The sequence below is a fragment of the Hippocampus bargibanti genome, linkage group LG06, assembly GCF_051943395.1.
Source record: "Hippocampus bargibanti isolate YZ-2025 linkage group LG06, ASM5194339v1, whole genome shotgun sequence".
NCBI classification, from domain to species: Eukaryota; Metazoa; Chordata; class Actinopteri; order Syngnathiformes; family Syngnathidae; genus Hippocampus; species Hippocampus bargibanti.
The window spans coordinates 7388793-7398067 of NC_142739.1; the positions used below are offsets into that span (position 1 = coordinate 7388793).

At 43.5% G+C, this 9275-nt stretch overlaps 1 long non-coding RNA gene across 1 annotated transcript; it reads left to right on the forward strand.

Moving 5' to 3' along the window:
• The first annotated feature begins 4799 nt into the window (after positions 1-4799).
• On the forward strand, positions 4800-5407 carry LOC148896285 (uncharacterized). The gene is made up of 2 exons (XR_016115286.1): positions 4800-4976; positions 5157-5407. It is a non-coding gene; the product is annotated as an uncharacterized LOC148896285 (long non-coding RNA).
• The last annotated feature ends 3868 nt before the right edge of the window (positions 5408-9275 follow it).

Consider the following 9275-nt stretch of genomic DNA (forward strand, 5'->3'; position numbering starts at 1 on the left):
CAGTCAGAGTTGGCGACAACACTTCCAGCACCATCACGCTGAACACAGGGGCCCCCCAGGGGTGTGTGCTGAGCCCCCTCCTCTTCACTCTGCTCACGCACGACTGCTCACCATCATCACCCAGCTCCAACCTCTTCATAAAGTTTGCGGATGACACGACTGTGGTGGGCCTCATCAACAAGACGAAGGAGATTGTTGTGGACTTCAGGAGAGTGCGCCCCCAGCATGCTCCACTAACCATAGACAGTGCTGCAGTGGAGAGAGTGAGCAGCACCAAGTTCCTGGGAGTGCACATATCCGAAGACCTGTCCTGGAGCCACAACACGGCATCAATCACCAAGAGATCCCACCAGCGCATGTACTTCCTCCGCAAGCTTAAAAGAGTTGGAGCCCCGACCCCCATCATGACCTCCTTCTACCGCGGTACCATCGAGAGCATCCTGACCAGCTGTATCACCGTGTGGTACGGCGCCTGCACCGTGTCCTGCCGTAAGACTCTGCAGCGCATCGTGAGGACAGCTGAGAAGATCATCTGTGTCTCTCTCCCCCCCCTTCAGGACATCTACAACACCCGCCTCACCCGCAGAGCTATCAGGATCGCTGGCGATCCCACACACCCCTCCCACAGCCTCTTCAGCCTGCTGCCATCGGGTAGGAGACTGCAGAGTCTCCGAGCCAAGACCAGCAGGCTCAAGGACAGTTTCTGCCACCAGGCAGTCCGGAGACTCAACTCCCTCCTAGCCCTGCCCAGCCTGCCCCTTCCCACTGCCACACTCACCGAACTCTGAGTACACGCTACATGCTGTACGATCATCCTGAACTCTATTTTTTTGTTCTTTCTCATTTTTTTCCTGCAAGACCTCACTTCAACCCTTTCTTGTTGTTTGTTTTTGCAATTACGACATTACGTCACTTTATGTACGTCACTTCCTCACTTTACATATGTCACTACCTCACTTTACATACGTCACTGCCTCACTTTCCAGACGACACTACCTCACTTTACATACAGAAATTATAAGTATTGTCTGTTGTGAATTGTATGTCGTTTAGCCACGTTATAAGTGCCTTGCATGTCTTGCACGCTTGGTCCGAGAGGACATTAATTTCATTTGTGCTGTATGTCATGCATATTAGCACGTTTGACAATAAGGCTGACTTTGACTTTGATTTGTCCCAACCCCAGCAGCAGTCTCAGTGGCGAGGACGAGACTGCTGGCGGACGTTTCTCTGCATGAAAGAACCAAACTTAAACCAGACCACATCCACCAATTATTGGAAATCTGCCTTAATACTATGTATTTTCAATTTAGGAAGAAATTTTACAAACAAATTCATGGCTGTGCTATGGGCTCACCATTTTCACCCATACTGGCTAATCTGTACATGGAAGAAATGGAGAAACAGGCCCTCACATTCTTCTCGGGGACAAAACCTAGACACTGGTTTAGATATGTGGACGATACTTTCATCATAAATAAAAAACAATAAATTCAATCCTTCACAGATCACCTCAACTCGGTAGACATCAACATTAAATTTACTCGTGAGGACATTAATGAGAACCAACTAGCCTTTTTGGATTGAAGTGTTTTTATACACATTCGTAAATATCCTATGTTATTTCATGTTTAGTTTAGTACATCCTATGTTATTTCATGTTTAGTTTAGTCTATATGGATGTATGTAGCTTATTAGTTAACTTGTTGCATATGTAGGGTGTAACTAGAGATGTTCCTCAGTCTAATGTTCTCCCAACCCCCTGTCCCGTAGCTGATTGGATGACTGATCGCTGCTGTGTGAGTTAAACTAGGTTGAAGGGGCGGGCTTTGCGCTCTTGGCTTCCCGCTCCGACGAGAGATGTTCTTCTATTGTTTTACGAGTTTAAGTAGTCTTTTCTTTTTACCATCTATCGTCCCTGCTGGTATTTCATCATAAAACTCTGTTGAACTCCAAACCAGAAGAGAAACAGGAATTAGATTCCAACAAAAGTAATTATGAAAGAGGACAGAGCTCTAAAAACTGAAGTCTTTAGGAAGGCTACGCACACTGACCAATACTTACTTTTCGATTCTAACCACCCTTTACAACACAAACTAGGAGTTATCAGAACCCTCCAGCATAGGGCTAAACTAATAGCAACAAGCGTCGAAGGCAGAGAAAAGGAGAGCACTCACTAACTGTGGGTACTCTCAGTGGTCGTTTAACAAATGTCCGAAAGAAAGAATAGGGAATGAAACCAAACATTCTGAAGATACAAAAAGGAGAGAACTAGCAGTACCTTACATAGCAGGAGTTTCTGAAAAACTAAAGAGTCCTTTGGCAACACAAAATTCCTACTTATTTCAAACCGATAAACACTTTAAGGCAAAAATTAGAAGCGATTTTTATAAAACAACTAAATTCTTCATTAAACCGGTTTGGTGGGGTGAGGTTCAATTTGGATCGTTCATACAATAGCCTGCTTAGGCAACATAGGTTAGGCAACATTCGTGATGCTGATGAGGGAATACCGGAGGGAGTGGGGCAATAAGGCCAGTCGTTAGTCAGGAATGTAGGAACAATCGGTGGGGCTGCAGAGAGTGGTCCTCTGCTCCCCCCAACCTGAGAGTAGGGACCTATCATAGCAGTGTCCGGTGCCGCTATGTCTGGACATTAGGGATATATATAGGGCCGATACTACCAGTAAGACTTTAGTTCGCTGAAGAAGCATCTTGGATAAAAAGCGAAACGTCCGACACCTTCAAAAAAAGTACAGATGACAGCTGAAGAAACCTTTTCATAAGAGAAATCCCAGAGATGCTATCAGATTTTTTTCTTATTTGGCCTCCAGAAAAAAAAATCCTTCTACAAGTCACACATCGGTTTTCGATCCTTATCTGTTCCTAATTTAATCAATGAAATCAATGTATGTTGTTTATGATCGAGATTTAACAGTACAAACACGCCTGCTCACAATAGAACGCTAAAGGAGTCGGTCACAATGCGACGCGACACAAGAAAGTGACGTATGAGGAAGTGCAGGGGAGTCCGGTGGTACATTCAGGTGCGCTCAGTTTGACGCTCAGTTTGGTCCCGAACCCGTTTTCTCTTGTAAACCTTCCTGTCAAAGAGAGAACGGAATAATGGCGAAAAGGTTAGGTAAGAGAAAAATTTATTTCAATGCAAAGAAAAGGCTGTTTGTCTCATTTGTCAAGAGACGGTGGCGGTATTCTAAGAATACATTCTTCACCGACACTGAATCCCGTCACAAAGACAAGTACGATAGCTTGCAAGGCCAAATACGAGCAGACAACGGAGAGTTTGTTAAGAAATGTATGGATGCTGTCGCGGAGGAGGTGTGTCCCGAGAAGAAAAAAAAACATTTAATGCCGTAAGTCTGTCGGCGACTACAATCACCAGACGCTGTGAAGAAATTGGGAGTAATGTATATGCCCAGCTGCAGCGGAAGACGAAAGCATTTGACTTGTTTTCATTAGCACTGGACGAGAGCATAGACGTGCAACACTCATTTTTATTCGTGGAGTTAGCGCAAACTTTGAGATATGCGAGCAGCTGGCAGCCCTCCAAAGTCTCAAAGGGACTGCGACGGCAGAGGATATTTTTGACCAAGTGTACCAAACCATGGAGAAGTTGGACCTCAGTTACAGAACTGTGATGTTCTGAAAGACGCACTCAAGCCCAACAGTCTCATTGACTTCTAAGCCGCCCTACCAAATAACACATATCCAAACATCAAAAAACACGCAATGAAAATGTCCACAATTTTTGGCAGCACATATATGTAACGGAGTTGTGCGCTTAGATTATTAAATTATGAAGGAAGTGACGCAACGGCGCACAGTGTGGCACTATGTCCCGCCCATAGTTTCCAGAACAATCTCGAGGAGATTCAGGGTGAGTCGCAATTTTCTGTTGGTCTTGATTAACGCGCATTTTCATGACAATATCTTATTTTGTTTCCCCTTTTGTACTGTCTAGTGTTATCTAATTAGTTCCCTTATTCATTTCGAGTCCAGATTACTTTTTGTGTCATTATTTACTTCACGTTTTGTCGAGTGGAACTTTGGAGCATATGCGCTTTTCTATCGCAGTTAATCACAAGACGAAACCCATGCGACTTCACCCATCCCTTCTGCCATACTGTGTTGCAGGTAATAATTGTTTCATTTCGTTTTTATTGAACAATATTTAGTTTCTTGTGTCGTGTTTCATTTGCCCGTGAGTGTCCGTGGCTGGTTGAACTGTGCGCCAGCCATTACAAGCGCACCGCGTGTTCTGCCGAGTCTCCGCCCATGATGCGTTCAGGGACATCTTGTAAATAACTGAACTTGTGTTGTATTCTCTTTTTCTGTAAATAACCACTATACGATCACACGTTGTTAATTCTGTTTTGTTATCTACAATGTTTTGCATTTGAGAACAATCTCGAGGAGATTCAGGGTGAGTCGCAATTTTCTGTTGGTCTTGATTAACGCGCATTTTCATGACAATATCTTATTTTGTTTCCCCTTTTTTACTGTCTAGTGTTATCTAATTAGTTCCCTTATTCATTTCGAGTCCAGATTACTTTTTGTGTCATTATTTACTTCACGTTTTGTCGAGTGGAACTTAGGAGCATATGCGCTTTTCTATCGCAGTTAATCACAAGACGAAACCCATGCGACTTCACCCATCCCTTCTGCCATACTGTGTTGCAGAAATAAAAGAAATAAAAAGACACATCCACGCGTCTCGTCTTCATTAATACGGCAGCATCGTGGAGATGAAGACAGTCACTGTTGTGGCGCCCGTCACATATATCTGCGAGAAAACCTTTTCTGTCATGAAACTGCTGAAAACTCCGATGAGATCAAGATTGACAGATGAACATTTGCATCGGTGCTTGAGACTGGCTGTAACTACAATGGAACCTGATATTCAACTTCTCACCAACCAGATGCAGGCCCACAGTTCACACTGATGAACATCCATAGGTAAGATCACTTTTCTGACTTGAATGAGTCATTCTGAGCATGAACAAATCTAATCATAATAAAATCTACTGGGATAAAATCCATCTTTCCAGTCATACTGGTAGTGAAATGTATTGTGCTGTGTAGGTGCTGTATCACTTAGTTCACTTTCTCAACCTGCTTCCTTTGTGGTTTTCACAGGGAAGTTGATGAGAGAGAGCTGCAAACAGCGGTGTCTACAAGAACACAAGAACTTTAAGAGACTGCTCATATGTGTCAGAGAGATTCTGCTCTGACAACTGAGCTGAACTTTTATCTGTTAAGATTGTGCATGGCACAACAGAAAGTTAATGTTCCATGGCTTTTTTTTCTATAAAGAACCCAGAGAGAGTTGTTTAGTTATTATTTATTTCATATAGTGTCATCTATTTCCCGTTTTTTTCTATGAATAACCCAGAGAGAGTTATTTAGTTATTATTTATTTCATAAATAGTATTATTTATTCCCTGTTTTCTTTCTGTGAAGAACTCAGAGAGGGTTATTTAGTTAGTATTTATTTCATTAATAGTTTTTTTCTGGAAAGGGGTATTTGGTTATGTGTGGCTTTCTGGAAAACAATACATTTTTCACGCTCCCCTACGATCGTCACACTTTTTCTGTTACAAACTGACACCGGCCCCCCATCAGAGAAGGGAAAAGTTATGTGGCCCTCACAGGAAAAGGTTTGGGGACCCCTGGTGTAGCGGAACTTTACTTAAATACCAATGGCAGTCTCATTTTGCACTATGCTTTATTTCAAAGTTTGTTCCTTTCTTGCAAAACGTTTTCTGGTGACCCAAATGACAGTGAATTTTGAAATGTTTGGAGGCCAAAAGGAATTTGACAGATTAAATGCATCAAGTGTGAATAGTCGTGGAGGCTGGGAAAAGATAAAGAGAAGAAAACGACTTTCACTTCAAGAGTAACTCAAAGAAGGTGACAGGACACGAGACCGACCTTGATTCCATCCTCCCATGGCATGGCCTCATCGATGTGACATGCATTACTTCTGCAAGTGCTTGTCTTCGGCTTTGCTGTCCGTCCCCATTTTTTTCCTGTGACATCGGGCCTGCCAGTCAAGATCACCCTCTCCGACTTTGAGCTGGGCTAGCACGACACGCTGCTCCCCCTTCACCCGTCATCCCATTTTTCTTCCTCTCTATGATGATTAGGGAGAATAAGAAGTTAGGAACAATTTTCTAACAGTCACTCTTCCCAAATGGATTTGACTCAATTTTTCCCTTTAATTGCTGTGCGGTGGACTTTGGAGGCTATTTGAATGAGTGTTGACAGGTCCTGAGAGCAAAGACAATAATAATAATAATTATAATACATTTTATTTCAAACGCCTTTCAAAGCTCTGAAGGACACTTTACAGTCACAGGCAAGCATAGATACAATAATAAATAAAATACCATGATAAATAAATTAGCTGAAGAATTCTGGAGATATCATGAGATTCCTCTGTTTAGTTAAAGTTGAACTCATTTTGGAAGTAAATTCACAGATAAAATTATTGGCCTAAAAATAGAGCTGGATTTATATGTACACTTCTTCCTTTCAGGGGTCGTCACAGCGAATCACTGTCCTCCAGAAGTTTCAGGGGTTTGCTTCGCTTGTTTGTTTTGGCCAAGCTTTTACGTTGAATGACCTTCCTGACACAACCCTCTGTGTTTATACTTGGGACCGGCACAATGAAGCATAAATTGTTTCTCTGTTCAGCAAGGAAAATTGAATACTCGTAGTGTTCTGTTGACTTGTGTCATATCTATTTTTTTATGTTGAAGGACATATAAAATTAAACTGGAACTTGAACATTGTGGGACGAATAAAGGTTTTCTGATTCTGAACTAAATTGAAGGACAGTCACTTCATCTCATCGCTGTCATCACATTAATTCAATATAAGTTTTTGGTTCCGTGCATGTTTGCAATATGCTTTAGAACAGATGAAAGAAGTTGGCAGCTCAGTGTTTGATTCTGGCTCCAGATTTTGCATGTTCAACCGCCGTCTGTGGGCATATTCCATGAACCTTGTGAGGATAGGAGAATCAGGAAATGGGCAGATGGAACATGTGTATGGGACTGAAAATGAGGTTAAATGACTAAAGATGCTTTTTTGAGTTCTTATATATATACAGTAAAGTCTCGTTATATCGATATCGGATATATCGATAGTCCCGGTTATATCGATACTATTTCTATGCACGCACGGAGAAAATTACATGCAAACAGGGTCGGATATATCGATAGTCCCGGTTATATCGATATTTTTTCGGTCTCCCTTGAATATCGATATAACGAGACTTTACTGTATATATATATATATATATATATATATATATATATATATATATATATATATATATATATATATATATATATATATATATATATAAGCACAGAAAGGCATTGGTAGAGATACTAGAGGTGCCAAACATTAGCTGCTGGTTGACATAACAGTCGCACATGACTGCAGGTCCCGACATACCAACCTGTGCTCAGCCTGGATTCATTACAAGAAAGCATATGACTCGATGTCATACACATGGATCACTGAATGCTTGGAGTTGTATAAGGTCAACAGGATCCTGAGAGCCTTCGTTGCAAACTCGATGAGGATGTGGAAAACCACACTTGAAGCCAATGGCAAGCCACTAACGCAAGTGTCCATCAAATGTGGCATATACCAAGGTGATGCACTCTCACCACTGCTGTTCTGCATTGGACTGAACCCCCTCAGCCAGATAATCGCCAAGACAGGCTCTGGATACCGCCTCAGAAATGGAGCTACGATCAGTCACCTCCTCTACATGGATGACATAAAGCTGTATGCTAAGAGCGAAAGGGACATAGACTCCCTGATCCACACAACCAGGATCTACAGCAGTGATATCGGAATGTCATTCGGGCTGGAGAAATGTAGTCGGATGGTCACTAAGAGGGGCAATGTAGTCCACACTGAAGGGGTCTCACTCCCTGAAGGAACAATAACAGACATTGAAAACAGCTACAAGTACCTCGGTATACCACAGGCCAATGGCAACCTCGAACTCGCAACAAGGAAAGCGGCTACAACCAAATACCTCCAGTGGGTGAGGCAGTCCTGAGAAGCCAGACGCAAGAACAAGACCTGGGCAATAAGCAGCTATGCCCTGCCAGTGATTAGATACCCTGCAGGAATAATAGGGTGGCCAAAGGAAGAGATTCAGACCACGGATGTTAAGACCCGAAAACTACTCACCATGCACGGAGGTTTCCATCCCAAGTCCATCACCCTGAGACTATACACAAGCCGTAAGGAAGGAGGCCGGGGACTAGTGAGTGTGAGAGCCACTGTCCAGGGTGAAACATCCAAGCTCAATGAATACATCAAAGAGAAGGCTCCAACGGATGATGTACTCAGAGAATGTCTCAGACAATGGGGAACAGAGGATGAGGTGCTGGAAGAGGGACAATCATGGGAGGAAAAGCCCCTACACGGGATGTACCACCGAACCATAACTGAAGTGGCTGATCTCAAGAAATCCTATCAGTGACTAGAGAGTGCTGGCCTAAAGGACAGCACAGATGCACTCATCCTGGCTGCTCAAGAGCAGGCCCTGAACACCAGAGCAATAGAGGCAGGGGTATACCACACCAGGCAAGACCCAAGGTGTAGGTTGTGCAAAGAGGCACCTGAGACAGTCCAACACATAACTGCAGGGTGTAAGATGCTGGCAGGGAAAGCCTACATGGAGCGCCATAACCAGATGGCTGTCATAGTCTACCGAAACATCTGTGCAGAGTATGGACTGGATACCCCAAGGTTAAAATGGGAAACACCTCCCAAGGTAGTAGAGAATGACCGAGCAAAGATCCTGTGGGACTTCCAGATACAGACTGACAAGATGGTAATGGCCAACCAACCAAATATCGTGGTCATAGATAAAGGGCAAAGGAAAGCCATTGTCGTGGATGTCGCGGTCCCGAGTGATGCAAACATCGGAAAGAAGGAACATGAGAAAATCGAGAAATACCAAGGGCTCAGAAAGGAGCTGGAGAGAGCCTCGAAGGTAAAGGTGACAGTTATGCCTGTGGTGGTCGGAGCACTTGGGGCAGTGACCCCTAAACTAGACGAGTAGTTGCAACAGATCCCGGGAACAACATCAGATATCTCGGTGCAGAAAAGCGCACTGCTAGAAACAGCACAGATACTGCGCAGAACCCTCAAGCTTCCTGGCCTCTGGTAGAGGACCCGAGCTAAAATGGGGGAAGACACCATCCATGGTGGGTGAGACGA